This window comes from Callorhinchus milii, unplaced genomic scaffold, assembly GCF_018977255.1.
Source record: "Callorhinchus milii isolate IMCB2004 unplaced genomic scaffold, IMCB_Cmil_1.0 Scaffold1, whole genome shotgun sequence".
NCBI lineage: Eukaryota > Metazoa > Chordata > Chondrichthyes > Chimaeriformes > Callorhinchidae > Callorhinchus > Callorhinchus milii.
This window is the reverse complement of record NW_024704742.1, coordinates 60,680,313-60,701,712: the sequence shown is the minus strand read 5'-3', so window position 1 is coordinate 60,701,712 and position 21,400 is coordinate 60,680,313. Positions and strand designations below refer to the sequence as shown.

The window sequence follows — 21,400 nt, the reverse complement described above, 5'->3', positions numbered from 1 at the left end:
CTAACCAACAATGTAGCAACACAGACAATTACTGAGAAACATTCACTCTGGCATGTTTGGTTTGTCATTATTTACAACACTCTATTTGCATGTGTTTTTTATTTGGTTTCAACAAGTATCCACTTTTTTAAAAAAAACTTCCTACTGGGATTAATGTTGGTGACATTGGAGTGCCTCATCTTATTTCCAAATTTTTCAATTACACTTTTTTTAATTAACTTTTCAATTTATTAAATCAAATTTAGACAAATTTATTTTCTTTAACTGTTCTTTTACACGAACAAGCTGGCAATTCTCACAAATGATAGAAATTAACAGCACAGAAAGAGGTTATTTAGCCCAATGAGTCTACTAGAGCTCTCAGAACAAGGTCCTGCTTCAACCCAACTGTTCCAATCTATCCCCATATCCCTTCAAGCCTCTATCTTTTATACATCTATCTAATTCCCTCTTAAAACCCACAATGCAGTCTGCCTTTACCACCTACTTGGCAGGGTTTTCCACATTCTCCCAACTCTCTCTGTGAATATCATGTTGGAAGGCATTCTGCCCTCAGTGGGACAGAGCTCCAATCTCCAAATGACCTTTGTGGGGCAGGGAAAGGGAAAGGGTGGCCAATGACAATTAGTATATGTATAGCACCAATCATGGGGATAGCATCTTGGGGCATGTACCAGTGGCGGAGCATGATGCTGAGCCAGGAAGAGAGTGGAGGTGACTGTAGGCATGGTCAAAGAGGAAGGTCTTCTGATGTGCTCTAATGATGGGCAAGGAGTGGGGGAAGGTGGAGGGATTGAGACAGTATGTGTACATGCAATGCACCAAATTAATTTCCCTTTAAATTGTAGCATGGTCAGAACCAATACTTTATTCCATCATTAATCTGCTTCAACGAATCAAGAGATATGTAAATAGGTAGTTAAACTGGTAGAAGCAGCTAGTTATCACTGGCCCAGAGGAAAGTTGGAAGCTAAATGACAGCTTTGTTGTGGTGCCGTGGAATAGTTATTAAATCTCGCCCAGCACCCTTGTTCTATTTGGAGATTAAGTCATACATAACATATATAACAATTTTGGCAGTTTCTTCATCAAAATAATTCTTTTTGAGGCCATAATTGAACAGTGATAACATAGTGATAGAATTACTGTGCATTCCTATTCTTAATCCTCTTAGGTGGCAAAGGAAGGTACATTATTATTGTGGTATTTCAGCAACAGTAAAGGCATATTCAGGTCTTGCTTTGAAGTTTACAACACTTGTCATACCTAGACATTTAATAAGAAGGAACGTTTAAATAGACACACACAGGTACTGTTTTGATCAGAATATTATGTGCATGCTACAGAAGCATATAGTATCTTGGGTCTATGATCTACAATGTTAATGGGGAAGTGGATCAAACGTTAATGGCTGTACAATTTGTAAGCTTGCTGCCTTTGTCACATACGCTTCTGTTAGGTACCTTGCTACTCCGACTGAAAATTGAAGGAAATAAGGAGCCTGATAAAGAGTAACAATTCCATGAATTATTTTCAAGAAGTAACTTTGTGGTGGGTTAAGCAAAATCGTGCAGCTACCCCCAAATAGATATTACTGCATTCAAACTATAAAGCAAAGTTTGGGTCAGAGAGTACAGAGGCCTCTGACCCCTTCACTATTGATATCTTGCCACTGCACATTATGTACACTGGATTACACTGCATTTAAACATCATATCAGGATCCCATACAATATACACTTACTGTTTTATTTAATTTGCGTGGAAATTGATTTCCATGGGAAATTTCAGAACTATTTTGTGTTTGCATGCCTAACAAACAAGCGCTTTGTAAAAATTATAAAAGTTAATTTTAACATTGCAACTGAAAAAAATCTGTTTTGACTTTGACTTTACAATTGAAAGCATGAAACACTTGCAAAACATTAGCTTTTCATTCGAGTGTAGCTCAGCTAATAAACTACCACTTTGTAACTGAAAGAAAGTTTTGAGAACCGCAAAATGCATCCTATGATCCCATCACTAGGTTAAGATAGGAATTTAATTTTTAGCTCTATCCTTGTGGAATAATGTAACCTCATGAAGAATTTTAAATGGTCTGAGCTCGCAGTGAACTGGTGAGCTGGTAGCAAGCTCACTTCAAAATGTGGTTTAAAGCGACGCAGATTTAGCAAGGTTTACAGCTTCATGCTATCACTTTCATAAACATGCAGCTTAACTACTTTTTTGCGTCGATGTGTGCATACCTGATGTGAACCCAAATTTAAATCTGAATTTGCTGGACTTTTCCTAACTTATTCACTGAATGCCTGGATCCCCATTAGTTAGAATTGAGGCTCTTCCTACCCTAATGAGACAGATAAGGTTTCCAGTTAGCAGTAATATCACAGTTCTGGCTGGATGTCAATGCATTTAATTAGCTGTCCAGTACCAACAGTCATAAGGCACAGAGGTTTGCCTTGTTCTGTATTAAAGGGAACACCTGTTTTTTGCAGGTATATAAAAAAAATCCAGGGATTAATTAAAGCTCTTTCCCACAGATCAATTTGTACATTTTATCATAATTTCATAATTCTCTACATCAGTCAATCAATGACAGCTGTGCCCCCGAATTGCATTCAACAGAGAGCAAAGTTTCCTTTCCCAGTGTCCTGGCCAACATTCCCCCAAATAAAATTAGTCATTTGCTTCATTGCTGTTTGTGTGACATTGGTATGTGCAAATCAGTTTCTGTGTTTGCCCACAAAATACCCAATTTTATACCAATTACTTGTTTATGCAAAATCATGATTTTTACTTTTCATCCAATAGCAGAGGATGATTCAAATTGATTTATTTTGGTCAAATGAGTGCATGACACACGCACAAATTCATTACCATGCTCAATGAATAAAGAATAATATAATCTGTAACACAAAAGATATAGGTTTCATCAACATCCAACAAACACAATCATACAACATGTGAAAATTAAACATTCATTTGGTTATATTTACTTGCAGGTCTGTAACAATGTTTGTTTGAATAATAATAATGCTTGCATTTGATATAACTCCTTATCACGTCTTTGAGACATCTCAAAGCGATTCCCAGAATATACCGTTAAGTGAATTGACTGTATATTTTATGGGTGAAACGGGGCAACAAATTGTGCACAGCAGTATCCCACAAACAGTCGCGGATTGAGTGACCAAATTATTATTATTATTTTTAAAAAATTGAAGGGATTATTACCTCCTGGACAGTGATCTGCCAATCAACTAACAACTGAGCTCCTACTGACTGCTAGGTAAACAAAGGCATGTAGAGTAAGGAAACTTGCCTAATGTTACGCACTGCCTTGGAATCAAACCCAGCCCCTCTCATTTGTGAACCGAGTGCTCTAACCAACACACTACAGGACTCCACAATAAACTAACAAGTAGATGGAAGAGAATTATAGACAAAATATAGTGTAATCTGGAGTACATTACAAAGCAGTCACAACCCCATAAGAGTGGAGTATGAGGATTCTTATCAACAGAATCCAGAGGTATGTGACAATCCTTAAACAAATTGAGGAATGTAAACACACAATTTTTAGTCAAAATTGAGGAACCTGGGTGAAAAATCAAAACACACAGTTCAGAAAAAAAACATAATTGAAAAGTACCTGTTCACGTACAAAAAATTATGTAGACACTACATTTTAGAGTAAATCCTGTAAAAGTCCTCCTGAGTGATAGGCATTATATCAAATGTAAGAATTATTGTTATTAAACGATAAAGAGAAACTGGCAGTGAGATCAAGTAAAGAATCAGTAATTTTAAAATCCTTTTAATTATTAGGTAGGAAGAAGCGTGGACTGAGTTTAAGGGTTACCACTGGAGTTTACGTGCTGTGTCCCAATGTTTTTTTTGTGCTTTTATATCTACTGGTATGGCAGCTGAGACTTAGTATATAACTTCTTGTCTATATGTCAGTAAGAAGATTTTTTTTAACGTAGGATGATGTCTCCAAGGACCAGGGTTGGAATAGCAATAGTCGAGTCAGTGTTTTATTGTAAAATAACAAATGTTGTTTGAATGGATCATGGTGCCCTTCTAGGTGTTGGACTCTGGCATACAGACACATGTTATTCCTCTCTTGCCTCCCTGAAGACCCATCTTAAGACCCTCCTCTTCAGTCACTCTCTTACCCCTACCTTCTCTGCCCTCCAGCATTCCTGATCCCAATCCCAACCCAGGTCCAACCTCCTGACGGTCCAGCACCTTGGGACATCATCTCAACGTGAAAGGTGTTATATAAATGTAATTTGTTGTTGTTGTTGTTGTTCTGAGCGTCTTTGAGCATCACTGTACTGGAGAGGTCCTAGCTCCTGTATTCCAAAATCTGGTGTGGTGTGTTGGTTGCCGAGGAATGGTACCAATGCAACACAAACACTTGCAATCTCACGATTTATCTGAATTTTGATGAAGACTACGATGAAGAGATAAGGAAAATACAAATAAATAAGATAGTGATAGCACCCACAGCGATAGGCAATGCCTGGGAGACAACGTATCAGAGGAGAAAGCCCCCGCAATGTTATTGTCCACATCGACTGGCAAAGCCAAAATAAACAGTGACCATCAGCACAGGGATTTTTGTGGTCCGGGAGAGAAAAATGTCAAACTTTTGTGGCTAACTCTGTTTGCACACCGAACCAGAATGGAAAAAAAATACCTTAGTGGGGGGGAACCTGTTTATAGATAGAGTAGTGTATTACTCTTAGGACATGTTTCGCTTCATTGGCTGATCAAGACACTGGCTGTGAGGCTTTGCAAAGGCAGCTTCAAACTAATAAGCTTCCTCTGATCATCCTAAAGTGCAATAATGTATGCTTTCACGTTCATCCAACTTAACACCAGTTAAAATGTAAATCTGTTGGGGAATGGCTTGAATGGAATGTTGTTTTTGCTTTCCTTCTTAATCTCCTTAATCTGTTATTGATCAGCAAAGATCATGGGGCAGTTAGCCCAAGCAGAAAAAAAGAACTCTCTCTTTACAAGCTGGCACTGTTTCTTCACGTTACGCAGCTAAACTTAATTATACAAACTGACCTGTAATTTTCATCTTTGATGCTTTTATCTTCTTTTCCTCCAGTCACATGTCGACATCTGCCCTTTGAAATCGTGGTAGATCTCGTAGCCAAATAGCAACGACTTGTTAAATGTAAATGGCATTAATGAAAATTAAAAAGAAGGCACTTGCAATACAAATGTCCTAAAGGCTACTCACCATTGTACACTTTAATTAATCCACTGCTGAATGCTCTGACAATGTGCAGCACCCTTTACAGCCGCTTTACAGGCAGTTGTAAAATACCTTGCAAATTAAAACTTGCCTCCGTTAAAAATTTAGTGCAGACTTGACTCTGCTTCCCCCTTCGTAAACTGATTTACTGGATGGGGTCTCGGCTTTATAGTTCTGCAAATGCCTAAAACTAATTACGTACAATAAGATCTCTGGATTTGTACTGTGGATTTATGGTGCATGTCTGGGATCAAACCAGAAGCAATTCGTTCAAGACACCAAAAAATGTTGGTGCAAATATTGTAGATTTTCGTGGTTGATAAATCTGTTAATCAGACATTCTTTTGTGCACTTTGATGCCCCTACTGCAAAAACTGGTTATCCTGAATCTTTCTTCTAATATATCTTGAACCTCCTGCCAAGTCAGGATCAGGTTCCGTCAACCTGACCTCAGTTATTCTTTGCCTTTGTCATTCAGAGCTGCCCGCTTACAACTCAGTTGTTGTGTTGAGCACCTGGCGTTGCAATCTGGCTTGCTTCCTGTTGACTGCTCAGCGAAACTATAAATCTTGCACTTACTTGAAGCTAATAAACAAAAAGGTCCCTTCTGATCTCAGGTGTTTTACTTTTTCTTTTCAAAACTGCTTTACAAATAGGAAAGGACAAAACATCTATTCACTGCTGTTCATTGGTTATTGAGATCAGTGACAAATACATCAATCAAGTATGATCATTGCATTCTCAAGGCGTCTGATATTTATGAATAAGGAAAGATAAGGAATAATTACAATAAGTAATATGCCATAAGGTTATAAGTGTTGTCATAAGTGTTGCATTAACACAAGTTTCATGTTGATTCCAGCCTCCTTTTTCCTAAGTTCTTTCTCTCAGTCTTTAATCCATGTTGGTGTAAGCACTCAGACACAGTCTTTTATTCTTCCTTCCTACTAAGTTGCTTCCTCGAGTATCGTAAACTCTGGGTTCATTTCACAAAGTCCTGTTAAGTTTCCAAACACACGAGCGAGCTGCCTGCATGCATCAATCTGGAGATATCACCTTTATCTGAGACGTGGATTTTTCTTTTTTATTTCTTTTTACCTGACGCCAAACTGGGGATGTTAACGGGAAAATTAAATGGCAATCTGGTTTGTTAGATTCAGATTTATTTTCATTTTTGCAAGTTACACACTAAATAAGCCAACAGATATTGTATCTTTTCTATTATAGGAGGAGGGAAAATAATAATTTACAAATAATCAATGCTCTATCTGCCCAAGGGATGTCCTTCTGAAGTGAAAGATGCTATACAAATGTAACTTTGTATTGTAATTTTGTAATTGTATAGTTTCCCTAGGAATTAATTTGGATAATACCTGACTATTTTCTTGCTCATATAATATCCGTAATCAAACAAAAGGCTATTCCAAAGGCTGGCATCAGGTTGAGTACTTCTGATAAGGTTCCCAGTAGTCTATGGGGAATTATTTTACTCAAACCATAGTACATTCCCCAAGTTTGCAATTGTAAATAATTCCAGACTTAACATGGTGGAAATAATTACCCCTATTTGATTATTGTAAAGAATTCACTCCAGAGCTTCCAAGCATTTCAGTTGATGAAATGCTTCAAGAAACAGTTGTGCAATCTTATCTGAAGATCCAGTGCTCTGAAATCTGTCCCATTTATATTGTAAGGTAGATTCCATGGTAGCCAGCGTAAGAGAAAATCTACTCTGCATGGGCAAGCTTACACATTCACAATCTTAAAGCCATAGCTCGTGAATGAATGTCAGCCTGGCTCTGTCTGTTGTAATCTTGCCTTTGTCAGAAGGCTGTGGGTTCATGCACCATGTCAGGTCAGTCATAATCCAATCTGACAACCCATTAATAATAAATAGTAATAAGAATCCTTATATTATCATTAATGTAAGGGGTAGGAGGTAAGTGAGGTCTCTTTGGAGCTGAATTGGTTCCAAAGTGACATGCTTGGTAATGGAATTGAGCCAACCCTCTGTGGCAGTTTCAGTCGTCCGGTTCCTGAGCCAGACGGGTCTGTTGTACTCCAAAGCACTGCTGATGACAGCACAGCTAGGCTGGCTCATTGGCAGAAGGGCAGATCAGTCATTAGAGGCAGGGACACTTCTCACCCAGCTCAACCCATCCCCATGCTTAAGAGTATTCAAACCAAGCTGAGAATTCCATGTATCTCACCTACACAAGGAAATCCCAGAGACAGATTGTTGGAATGGAATGCGCACTCTTTCCCTGGAGGGACACATCCCGCTTACATAATTCCAGAAAGTATTAGGCGCAGGTTGACAAGAGCCGAGGCTTGGGGACCCCAGAGTGTGCTGGATTCGTTATTCAGCTCAGTGTGATAATAAGGCCGATAATGGCAGTAAAATAATCAACTTAATGGGTCTGAATGGAGCAATACAAGTAAATGGATTTTGTATTAACTTATTGAGGTTAATACAAAATCAGCAGCATTCCCTTCCCTCAGAACCATAACATTAAGAACAACAACAACATGCAATTATATAGCGTCCTTCATGTTGGATAGTGTCTTGGGGCATTAAGAAGACGAGAAAAAACAATGTTTAGTTTTTGAATGTTTACTTTATAAATTTACATATTTTACAATACAACCTGTGTAGAAGTCTGTGAAAAAATGAATAGACAATTGATTCAATACACTTTAACAGCATAAATTGATCCGTCCCTGCAAAACTGTTTACTTCACCTGCAATTCTATTGATTTTACACAGAACCTTTCTGCAGACTGCTTTCACGATTCTTAACCCGATCCCCTCCCCCTACCAACTGGTCTTCAAACCATGTTTCCGAACAATAACAAACAGGTTCAAGTAGATTGTGTTTGTTCTGCGGAGAAATGTACTGAAGTGCATAACATAACATCAGATTGAATTTTCTTCTTAAATAGTGGAATCTTCATGCACAACCATTGTCCCAAAGTCAGAGGAGTGTTCAAACTCCCCATTGGCTTCAGCAAAGTGGTTGGGCCCAAAGATCTCCATGCTCCCAATCTTGGCAAATCTGAACATCTTAAAAATACGATATCATTTTATCTTGGATAGTATCATGTAAAGCAATGTGCAAATGATGTTTCGAGCCCCCAGCAATGCATTGCATTCCTGCTCACTTAGACCTAATCCAAAATGTAATTTCGAACTAAATCAATTTTCAAAGACTCCTACAAAGGAAACCACTGTGCCAAAGATGTGGGGTGTACATCGGTGATAATTTCTGTTTTTTTGCAAGTAATATTTCTAAGTGCTCTAAGCAGTATTTCATTTCCGTTGTCTATATTTAATAATAGCAATCCTTACTTTTAGTATAGAACCTTTCATGTCAGAAGGACGTCTCAAACCGCTTCACGTGATATACTCTAAAGTGGAGTGATTATTTTTTGTGGGCAAACGTGGCAGCTAATTTTCACACAGCAGTGCCCCACAAACAGTCATGAAGTGAATGATCAATTTTATTTGGGTGATTCTTGAACACGTCATGGAGAAAAACTCATTAACACAGTATATATATTTATACCTAGAGCTTTCTATTCCTGACCAGATATTAATCCAGGTCTTTTTTGGGAGAAATTGTCTAACAGGCAGTTACACAGCATTCATTCACTGTTGTTGAGTTATACTGTGGTTCATTTGTATTGCTTGCTTTTCCCTGTTGCAATATAATTTGTAAAAGCTTATGGGAAAATATGCAATGTTTTGGTAGATCTAAATCAGCTGTAGCTACAAACCATTTCCTGAAATACACAGAGAACGCTCAAGGGCTTTCACAGGTTTGAGGTTACTTACTCCAGATGAACTAAATAGTTTTGCAGGGACGGATCAATTTATACTGTTAAAATGTATTTGAATCAATTGTCTATTCATATTTTTCACAGACTTCTACACAGGTTGTATTATAAAATATGTAAATTTATAAAGTAAACATTCAATTTAAATCAACATCCAGAATATGTAACAATATCCTCTGCCTGTATCTTATCTTTCTTTGCATTTATTGCAACATTTGCAATTAATTTTGTGAGCTAAAGTATAAGGAAATATAAGCTATTTAAAATACTCCTGGCCATTTCAAATAACTATTTATCTGTGAAGATGTTCCAAGTACAGTTAAATAATAAAGGAGCAAGTGTCAAATGGAAAACGAGGTAACCATTCACACTAATAAATTGAAGTCATGCACTCTCATTCATTTGGTTTCGGTCTGTAGTTGGGTGTTTACTTATGTAAGAAAAGTCACATTTGACACGACTACTTATCACTTCATCAAAATATCTCAAGAGCTTCACAGGATTTACTGTAAAGTACAGTGACTGTGTACTCACTCTTCACAACCAAACCTTGTCATAGACATGCGGAAAACAGCTCAGTGATATTTTTCCATTATAATGCTATCTCCTGGGTGCCTATAGATATTTGTCACAGATCCTAGGTGAGTTTCACTGTGCACTGACACCAACTTCAGATGCTAGGTGTCAAGAACATAAAGCATAGAATGAGAAAACCTTCTCCTATCAAGGACAAGTAATACCAACACGATTATGGACATCAACCCACCACACAGATACTCCCCCAAGCCCAAATGTAATCATAGTAACAAAAATCCAGTATTTATTCACCTCCACATAGCCCTGGCCTTCTTCTCTCCACAGACAAGATATCTCCATCCTGGTGGTCCCAACAGCACATAAATCATTTTGTCCCATGAAACATATGCTTATTTCAGTTTTCACTTATCCCTAGTTATAATGATAATAATCCTTGCATTTGATATAGCTCCTTTTGTGTTGGGAGTACGTCTCAAAGCATTTCGCAGGATCTATTGTAAATTGTAGAGACCGTGCATTTGTAAGCAACTTGTAGGCACATATGAAAAAGCATTGCACGTGTTAGTATCACTGTCTTTAGTTAAAGACTGCCCCTGCCTATCCCCCGCATTATCAGACAGCTGTGGACAGTAAGGTGCTGAGTGACATTTGTCACATAACTCATGTTTAACATAAGAACAGGTGAATTTAGCAGACGTGACTTGATGGAAAGCTAAACAGTTCCTTCCTTTCAGCTTTAGAAATGCATGGATTCCACTACAAACTAAGTGGAGTACCTTTTAATATTCTCTCGTATAGCCCAAACATGCACAAAGGTGTCTGTTGAGGAAACAATAAGGGGAAATTGTATAGTGGTTCCTGGTACAAACTAGCGACAGACTTCCAAGCACTAGTAGATAATGCAGTGGTAATATTTGCTTTTATTTTGGTTTGGAGATTGAAATACAGCACAGCTAACTTCAGGGCTGCCGAAAAAGAGAGTGTGCAAAGGATCAGTATTTTTGCAATAACTGACTTTTAATGAAGCAGAACCGCACCAAGGTCATGCTTTCTTAAAACAAACCGAGCATGAAGTAATAATAATAATAATAATCCTTGCATTTGATATAGCGCTTTTCACGTCGGGAGGACGTCCCAAAGCGCTTCACAGAACACACTGTAAAGTGAATTGACTGTATATTTGTGGGCGAACGCGGCAGCCAATTGCGCACAGCAATTACAATAAGTTACAATAGCTGTGTTATTTATACGCCATGTTCTAGTTGCAGCCTGTGGTATTCCAACAAAGTCAACAGTTACTGGGCTCATGCAGTCTTTGTATTGCTGGCAGCGAAGCGGCTTCACTTCAAGGAGAAGAGTGATATGAAGGCAGGATGCTGATGTACACTTCCTGGTTCACACCACATGACCTACAAATAGAAGGAGATGAGGTGTGTGCCTCTGGACAGCTACTGTTATAGAGATCACGGATTATGGGTGTACTGCTGAGATTGAGAGCATTGGTGTTTCATGACACAAGCAGTCTTGTTGAAAGTTTGCTCTTGAAAAAAAGAGTATTGGGAATGAGAGCCCCAACAAGAGAAACACAACACAAGATCACAAGATTAATCTGGATGAAGAAAGCCCTTCAGCCCATCAGATCTATCCCTCCAGAACACCTCTCCTTCTGTCGTTCCTCCCAATCACGCATTAAGTTGCTTTTGAAATTAGTCCAGTGTCTTGGATTGTACTACTTTTCCTGACAATCTGTTCCAGTCACTGATTATCCTCTGTGTAAAGAAACCTTCCTGGTATCTCTCCTGAAAGCGAGAGATATGAAATGTTACAAGCAGAAATGTCAAACTTCACAATTAAAGGTGCAAAAACGTTTAAAATAAATAAATACCAGTCTTGATTTTCTGAACAATGCCTGTATGAACAGTGACATTGGAGGGAAAGAAAACATCTCCACATAGATTATAAAATACAATAATAATCCTTGCATTTGATATAGCCCCTTATCATGTCTTTGAGATGTCTAGATGGGCTTCACAAAATATACTGTAAAGTGTATATTTTGTGGGAGAAACACAGCAGCCAATTGCACAGAGCAGTGTCCCACAAACAGTGGGGGATTGAGTGAACACATTTTTTTTGAAGGGATTATTACCCCCAGAAAAGCGAGCTACCTGTCGACTAACAATCAGGTTCCTACTTACTGCGAGGTAAACAGAAGTGTGTGAAGTAAGCAAACTTACCTAACTTTACGCCCTGCTCGAGAATCAAACCTAGGTCTTTTGTTTGCGATACGAGTGCTCTGATCAATATGCTTCAGGACTCCACAAATCTTGAAAAATCAAAACTTGAAAAAGAGAAATACTGGGCCCTAAATTATATACTGAACGTTATTGAATGGCAAATCAAGATTGCTGAGGTGATTTGCGCGAGTCAATGGGAAAACAAATGTAAATTTTATGCCTTAAACTCTTGTGAAGTTTTAACCTATTCAATAAACAGTCACTACATTTTACAGTAAATCCTGTGAAGTACTGTGATATCCACTTTGAAACATGCTACATCAAATGTAAACATTATTATTACAGTTATTACTTATGGAAATTAGCATGGCTGACATGATTTGGGGAGTTAATGTTCGCCCTGTATTGCAGGAAGAATTTTGCTCTTGTTTAATGAGATAATTATAATAATAGTAATCCTTGCATTTGATATAGCACCTTATCTTTAAGATATCTCAAAGCGCTTCATGGAATATACTGTAAAGCAAATTGACTGTATATTTTGTGGGCGAAATTCGGCAGCCAATTGCGCACAGCAGTGTCCCACAAACCGTCGTGTATTGAGTGACCAATTTATTATTATTTTTTTTCAAGGAATTATTACCCGGGAAAAGTGATCCATCAATCGACTAACAAAAAACATTAAAAACGTTTTAGTCTTTAATGAGTTTAAGGGTATGTTCTCTCTACCTCTGAAACTGCCTAATTTTCTCCACAAACCGAAAAGTCTATACGTATGGCTCTGTGGAATCCAGTAAACAACATGTTGTGTTGCTGGTGAACTCAAAAGGACTTCACAGAAATATGTACATACAGGAAATAGGAACATGTAGAACAAACAAATGATTTAGGGACAGCTGTTGGGTGTCAACAAAACTTTGTATTATACAATGTTTATATCACTATGCAATGTGCCTGCAATCAGCGCTCAATGTAATGGATTTTACCTTCTAGATTCCAACGAATGCCTTCGCCTACTGTATGTGCTCATTAGTCTGACTCACAGGACATCCAATATATGTGTGAGAAAGAAAAAGAGTGAGACTCCTGATGGTGTGTGCCCAGGGTACAAGGGAGGAGGAAGAAAAAACATATTGAGACACATCATTTAAGACACGTATCACGTTTCAAACTGGGTGAGCCATACAATTGACTGAATTGCCTGCTGTGTAGCACTGTGTCTGTCCAACTATATTCACTCTATACAGTAGGACTCTGGTTTGCAGGGTTTCATAACAATCGTTGCCTTCAATAAAACACTTAATAGAGAATTGTGTGAAGAGATTTTTGAAGGTAAAGATTGTTATTAAAAAAATAATAATTTGGTTACTGAATCCACGACTGCTTGTGGGACACTGTTGTGTGTAATTGGCTACTGCGTTTCACCCACAAAATATCTCATTCCAATATATTCTAGTGCTTTGAGAAGTCTCAGTGACGTGATACAGCGCTATATGAAATGCAAGGATCATTATTGTTGTTATTAATTGCTGTGAAGTAATTGTAAATGTGTATTTGAATGAAATAACAAATGGCCAATTTGCACAGAGCAAGACCCCACAAAGACTAAGTCAATGACTAGTTCATCGGAAGTGAAGCATTGTTGGCTAGTACACCAGGAGAAACTCCCTTCTTTTTTCAAAAAAATGTCATGGATCTATATGCCTATCTATGCAGGTGTCCAAGCCCATGATTTAACATCTCATCTGAAGGATGGCACTTCTAACAATGCAGCTCTCTCTACATTGCATTGGAGTGTCAGCATAGACTATGAGCTCATAGTACTGATGTGAGGCTTGAAACCACCCACGCTTAAACCTTCTGGTCGAGGGTTGTGTGCTACCAACTGAAGACAGCTTTAGACTCCCAAATCTGCCTTGGTGTGTTTGTATGAAATAAGTGTGGGAAACATAAGGTGTGTTTCCTTGGAGCTAATTCTAACCCAAGGAGACTCCACAACTCCCTCTCCAAAGGAATTATTTTTAGACATGATACTTATTTAAAGTACCTTGAAGGATTGAGTGAACCAACCAGGATTTGAACCCTAAACACAAATCTTCCTATTCCTATTCCAGTATGGTCCTCAACCAACCATGTAAGATGAATTAACTAAACTGAATTTTCACAATCAACTAGATGACGTCCTGCTTTCAATATGTTTCTAGCTCTCTCCCTTCAGTGGATTTCCAGTAACTCAACCTTTTTGGCTCATTTGATCGCATTCTCATCTTTCAGTCAAGACACCTGGGGTTCAGGCCCCACGTTGTTGATTTTTTCCAAAGTAATGTTGAACCAATCTGTCTCTTGAGGTAGATATTAATAACGATACCATTAAAAAAGGGAAGAGAATTTCTTTTAGTATCCTGGCTAACAACCCTCTGCATTCATTTGTCAGTCACATTGTGTCTGTCTGTGGGACTTGCTGGAGCAATTAATGACCCCATTTGAATTATGCTTTGATAGATTTCAAATATACGATGTAACAAATGTACAATTTCCATGCCATGTGAATTTAAACGATTTGCACAAAGCTAGGTAATAATAGTAATAATCCTTGCATTGAATATAATGCCTTATAATATAATTGGGACAACTCAAAGCGCTTCACCAAATATTTTGTAAAGTGGATCGACTGTATTTTGTGGATGAAAAGCGGCTATCAATTGCATTTTCAATCAAAGAATTGGACAAAGCATCCTTGTGGATTTATCCGCAAACTAAATCCCTAAAACATGCAATTAGCATATGAAATTTACTTTTTTCTTGTTCCGGTTCAATTTCTGTTTCAAGGTTCCTACATCTAAGGTCAGGGCCACAATGTTTCTTTTACGCTTGTTCTCCCGACCTCTAGGTCTAAGAGGTAGAAGGTCTACCACTCGTGTACATGACGGTGACTCGAGCTCAGCATACTGAGGGCTCATTCTTTACAGTTGTTTTTTTTAATAATGTTGATGTTTTGGCAAACCAATCCATTACTTGACTCGCATGTTAAAAAATCTACTTTGTGTGGAATATGGATTTATGTGCTTACTTAATGGATAGTCATGTTTATGGCTGGGAACCAACTCTTTTATATAAATAACAAAAGGCCACAAACATTTGGCTGTCCACCAGTGTCCCTTGGCAACTTAGTAACAAGTTCCAACTTCACATTAGCTTTCATTTGTAAGTGACTGTTGATGCTTGTTTATGGTACATGCACCAAGCAGGATATCAAGAAACTGTGTCTTGAAAGACTGACATTTTTATCGTACAACAGGACCACAAAGTACTTGGGCCATCTGCTTGACTCCCTGACACCAACCCAAGGGATCAGCCACAATAATGATGCCTACAAAATCAGAGTCACTGCAGGTTATATGCACTTTAGACTCTTCATTTAAACCTGTCAATAATACACTTATGAAGATAGTATAAGAGAAATGGTACAGTAACCTATCTCTTGTACTATTCAGCATAAGATTCAAAGATTTGGAGAAAGACAAATAGAAAGAGAAAAGATGATGAATTGCCAGTTGCATTTGTACAATGCTAGTTTTCAATGCTAGTTGGTTCCATTAGTATAACAAAAACAGCAGTCGTTGGGAACACTCAGCAGGTCAGGCAGCATCTATGGAGAAAGGAAAGTGAGTCAACATTTCGGGTCCACGACCCTTTGTCAGAACTGGGGCATGTTGGGAGGGAGAGGCTTTTAAGGGCAAACAGAAAGGGGGTAGGCAGGGCAAGGAAGACAAAGGAAAAAATGGGGATGATGGTTAAAGAGGTGTTAATGATGCAAAACAAAGGGGGCAGGGATTGTAACAAACCAGGGGAATAGATGTGTTAATAATGCAAAGCAAAGGGGTGGGGAAAGAATTGCAACAAAACGGGCATACCAGCTATTTTTCTCCATAGATGCTGCCTGACCTGCTGAGTGTTCCCAGTGACTTCTGTTTCTGTTTTCAGATTTCCGGCATCTACAGTATTTTGCGTTCCGTTGATATAACTCTTGCCTATGAGTCAGAAAGTTTAGGGTTCATGCCACACTTTGGGACTTTAAACTCACAGTCGATGCTGATACTCTTGTGTTTTCACACAGCGAGTTGGTCGGATCTGGAACGCATTGCCTGACTGGATGGTGGAAGCCGATTCAGTAACAACTTTTAAGAGAGAAGTAGATAATTATTTGGGGAAGACAAGTTTGCGAGGCAGCACAGACATGATGGGCCGAATGGCCTCCTTCTGTGCTGTATAATTCTATAATTCTATGATTCTTAGTTCTGCGCTGGGGGAGCCCTGCATTGTTCAAGATGCTGTCGTTTGGATGAAATGTTAAATTAAGATCTTCTCTGTGCATTCAGGTTGATGTTAAAGATCCCGTGGCACGATTCAAAAAAAGAATGGAGTTTTTCCCAGTGTCCTGGCCAACAATACCTCAGATTAAATTGATCATTCACTTCATCGCTGTTTGCGGAATGTTGCTGTGCATGGATTGGCTGCTGCATTCAACCTACAGAATACACAGTCACTACACTGTGCAGTAAAATCTGTAAGGCACTTTAAGACATCCTCTCAAGGTGAAAAGTGCAATATGAAATGCAAGGAATATTATAATTATTATTTAAGCCTGTCAATTGAAATCGACGAATTGTCAAACTGGTTTAATTCACAGTACTAACACTCCCCCCACCATCCTCTCTCTCCTGAGGTTCAGAGAGTACAGATTGTTGGAGCCATAATAAACTATCTGTAATTGTCCCATTGTGTAAAATCTGAGCTTTTATGTGTGTAACGAGCCCATCAACACTTAGTTTGCAGGCATTCTGCTTACATATGTGACCAGGTTAATGAGTGCATAGTTCAGAGGTTAACAGAGGTAATGGACACCCAGCTCTGAAGGACATGTTTGAAATACCTTCCGGCCTATTTGAAATTCTTTGTTCCCCAGAAACGTGACATTTAAACCACGAGTTTTGATGCAATCTTCCTCTTTTATAACAACTTTTATAAAATATCAACTGTGTCATTGCATGAGGCTGAGCTGTAACCTTGCTTGTATATTAATGCTGAGTTTCAGATGTTAGTTCCTGAATTGGTGGGATCTGAGTGGAGGCAAACTCCAACACCCTGCCTATTAGCTCAATTGGCTGTGGTGGCTTTGGGCAAAACCATTGGAATTAATTCTGAAGAGGGAGGGGGACAGTTATGGATTAGAAAATATCCTGAAATGGAAGATTGGAATATTGGAATATCAAATTGGAATGGGATATAGTCATCATTATACATTAACAAAAATGTTATCATTCAATCCACAACTGTTTGTGGGACACTGCTGTGCGAAATAGGCTGCCGCCTTTTGGCCACAAATACACAGTCAATTCACGTCATAGTATATTCTGTGAAGGGCTTTGAGGCATCTCAATGACGTGATAAGGCTCTATATTAAATGCAAGGATTATTATTATTTTTATTATCAACATCACACAAAACGTTTTTTCACATCACATCTTGTAAATGTCATGAAAAAGCAATGCCTAGTCCAGTGGAATCTAATATGTGATACTACTAACACGTCCTCCGCTCTGACACCATCTGCTTTACTCCCACAGAAAAGTGTGATACACCTCGAGTTACCCCAGTGCCCAGTCTCCCTTAGCCTTCTGCCCATAACCGCATAGTTTTAGTCTAGCAATGTGGTGTGCACGAAATTGCGCGCACAAACACTTGTTGGTGAAATAAGTTTACATAAAATAGTAGGTGGTTGTAACATTATATCTCAGAATTGCAACTGAATAAGGAAATCAATGTTGAGGTATAAAGGATGTAGACTGAATTCTTAATTCCTCCCAGTGTTGCAGTCAGTTTTATGGAGTTGCAGATATTGCTTTACATGTACAGTACTCCCCTGCTGTTACACGCTCGCGGCCTCCCCGTGTTGTTTCAATTAGGAACTGAGGTAAATTAATCTAAACCAGCCCCAGACTCCCAAGAGTTCTTTGAGCCAGGTATTGTCGCGTTTCAACTTTTCTGGAAATAATCTGCACCATCGCTTTCAAGAAGCCCTGATATTTTTGTTGAAAAATGGTACTTCAACCAGGATCTCCTCAGGAAATTCCAAAACATTAACCTCTCGGGGTCACTGAAAGCAACAGACGGTTTCTAGTCTTGAATAGTGACCTCTGTTCATTTCCAATCCAAACAAAGTATCTGATGCTATCTACTTGTGTATCTTAGAGTTCCTGAAAGTAACCCCTGAGATCAAACAGTAGCAATTCCATACGTTTAGTTAGTATATTTTTTTAGCAAAGAACAGTGCTTCTTTAAAGTTATCAGGCTGAAATAAATCATGTTTCACAATGCATTCGATGTGTCCATTAAGTTTGCTGGGCGCGTCTTCGACGTTATCACATCTTCGAGACGTCTGAAAGCTCTTCACAGTGGAGTGACTGTATTTTACAGTATATCCAGTGAAGCACTTTGAGATTTCCTCTTGATGCGAAAGACGCTATGTGAAACGTAAATAATAATTATATTGGATAAAAAAATGTCAACCCATATATTTATTCACTTCATTTCCATCTTATTTTATTCAGAATTTGCTGCACTTCCCTCTCACCTTCCAACTCCCTTCATGAATTGATGAAATGGAGAAGTTTCCAGCCTGTTCTCCTTACCCAGCACTAAACAAGTCTCCATCTCACAATCCAGATGAGAGCATGAGTTGAAGGGATATATAGGAAGAGAAAAAATTACTGCATTTATAACCTCAATTTGTTCCTTAATTAAAGTCACAGATTAAAAAATAAAGGAACCTTTACTGACTGGCCAGAAATTGCAAATAAAGTTTGTCCTTAAAACCAATTATTTGAGACATGCTTGGGACTGACTTCCCCCCTCCTCCTCCCCCTCCAGCTTTTCTCCTTGAGGCTTCTGAGCTGTGAAAGAATCAGGTATGTTTTTAAATAACTAGAGGTCCTGAAATACCTTCAATCACACCACAGGAGAGACCTCTTCACAACAGCTCCCAGTAGCATCCTATGATCCATCAATAGGCTTAGGAATCTCTGTCCATCATCTCCCTTCACATTTTTCTTCCTGAAGGGCGCTATATAAATGCAAGTTGATGTTGAAATCCAGGAACAACAACAAATTGCATTTGTACAGCACCTTTCACGGCGGGAGCAAATCTCCTCCTCAGAGCACTTCTCTGTGGTGCGTTCCACCCATCACAGAGAAGTGCTCTTTATACTGTCCAACCAAGCGCTGATCAAACACCCCAAGATAGCACAACATAAAGATTTAGAAACCTTCTCTGGGGAGCAGAATCTGGGTCAATCGGATTACAGGTATACAGGCACATAGTGATACCACACGGAAGCAGGACATTCAGCCCATCTAGTCCATGTCTGGGTTTATAGTCCTCCCCAGCTGCCACTGCTCCTGTTACCCTCACCTCTTCCCTTCTACCTCCTGTTCGGAGTCAACTTAGCATTTCTCCACTCATGCAGCGACATTTCCAATACAACAACAACTTGCATTTATATAGCTTCCTTCACACGGGGGTAGCGTGATAATAATATAATAATAATCCTTGCATTTGATACAGAGCCTTATCACATCTTTGAGACGTCTCAAAGCGCTTCACAGAATATACTATAAAGTGAATTGACTATATTTTGTGGACGAATTTTCGGGGTTCCAAGATCAACTCTTAAAAATGCCACTATTCACATAATATATATAATTGACATGCCACATTAACTGCCGTGTTTGCCCTCAAATACATAGTTACTACCCAACTGTCCAGCCCCTTGGGACATCCTCCTGACGTGAAAGGCCCTCTATAAATGAAATCTTGTTGTTGTTTACAGTAAAATCCCGTGAAGTACTTTGAAACATTTCTACAACATGCTCCATCAAACGGAAGGATATATTTATTTTATTCTAATGGTTAAAAAAAACTAAATAAACAGACATAAAAAGAATAATGTTTGCATAAATAAGTAAAAATATCAAGTTCCCTTTTTATTAACAAATATTTATTCACAGGATTGTTTTTCGAGATGTAGCATATGGAAACTATTCTGGCAACAGTTTAAATGTCTGAAAGTAGTAAAATATGTTTCCTTCAATTTATACAGACACTTCAAAAATAATAGGATTTAAAACAACATAGAATCAAAATATCATAGGAAATTTATAGCACAAGAGGAGCTTTCAGCCATCATGTCTCTGTTGGTGCTGCAACTCCCCCTCCCCCCCACCATGTTTCAGATATTTACTCTGATCCCAGTCCATTGCTTGTTCCCCACCTTGTCTGCACAAGTGGTAGCCCCTCGCTGGAACTATCCACTCTAATCCCATTCTGCTCTCTTTCCCTGTAACCTTTAATGTTATTTCTCCTCCAGTATTCTTGTCAAATAACTGGATACACAGACATACTGAAAACAACATAGACAAGGCCAAAAAAAACTACAGTAATCTTAAACTTTGAAGGCAAGTCACAGTCGTGTGCAGGTTCATTATGTATTGTTATTAAATAGTAAGTTATACTCTGCTCAAGAGTAGAGTATCCATCCTCTGTAACCACACATATGGGAAAAGGGAAAACCTTTACTTTCTAGTCCCATTCTGTCGCTCCTGTTCTGTCCTCACAAGCCGTCTGCCAATAACATGAGCTTCGTATTAACCTCATGGAGACCAGAGAGTGAAACCTCTGGGGAAATCACATCGCACACTGCCCATCAACCGAGACATGTGCAGTGCAGTAAAAAATCTATTTGACCGGAACTGAACTCTCATGAACTTTGTCCTGTTCAAACCGAGCTTCCCCCTCAATGTTGTCTCGAAAATTTTGCAGGATTACTTGCCAATTCCTAGTTATGCCACTACCCTCTCCTGATTAGCAAGGAAAGATATCTTAAAAGCAGTAAGTGTGTGAGGGATTTTGCTCTCCTATTGTATATCAGTGTTGAATGTTCCTCTGCGTACAGTTTGAACGAGTGCAAAGGTGATCAGTTGAAGTGATTTATACTTTTCTGTTGCAGAGGTCAAGAAGCTGAACTGTGTGTTTTGTTTACAAATGCCACAAATCTCCATTCTGTACTATTACTTCTTGCCAAAGTACAAAGAGGAGCCTGTACAAATATAATTCAGCATCTTGATCTCAACCTCGAGAAACACACCAATATTCTGCAGAGTTTGCATTTCAAATTGAAGTGTTGGTGCATAATAATAATAATAAATAATAATATTCCTTGTATTTCATGAAGTGCCTTTCACATCAGGAGGACATCTCAAAGGGGTTCACAGGATATACTCTAAAATGTAGTGACTGTGTTTTATGGATAAACGCGGTAACCAATTTGCACTCAACAATGTCCCACAAATAGCCATAAAACATTTGACCAATTTTATTTGGGGAGATTGCTGACCAAGACAGAGGAGAAACTCCCTTCTCTTTTTGAATTGGATCCTTAATGTGCATCTAAACCCAT

General features: G+C 38.6%; 1 long non-coding RNA gene across 1 annotated transcript in view; it reads right to left on the bottom strand.

Annotated features, from left to right (window-relative positions):
* Positions 1–10,549: 10,549 nt before the first annotated feature.
* The window catches only part of LOC103180214, a 94,730-nt gene continuing 83,879 nt past the window's right edge, over positions 10,550–21,400 (bottom strand). Inside the window, exons 3-5 of the long non-coding RNA XR_488068.2 lie at positions 12,872–12,971; positions 11,886–11,989; positions 10,550–11,447 (exon numbers count right to left, since the gene is read on the bottom strand). This is a non-coding gene — a long non-coding RNA (uncharacterized LOC103180214). The remainder of the gene's footprint in view (positions 11,448–11,885; positions 11,990–12,871; positions 12,972–21,400) is intronic.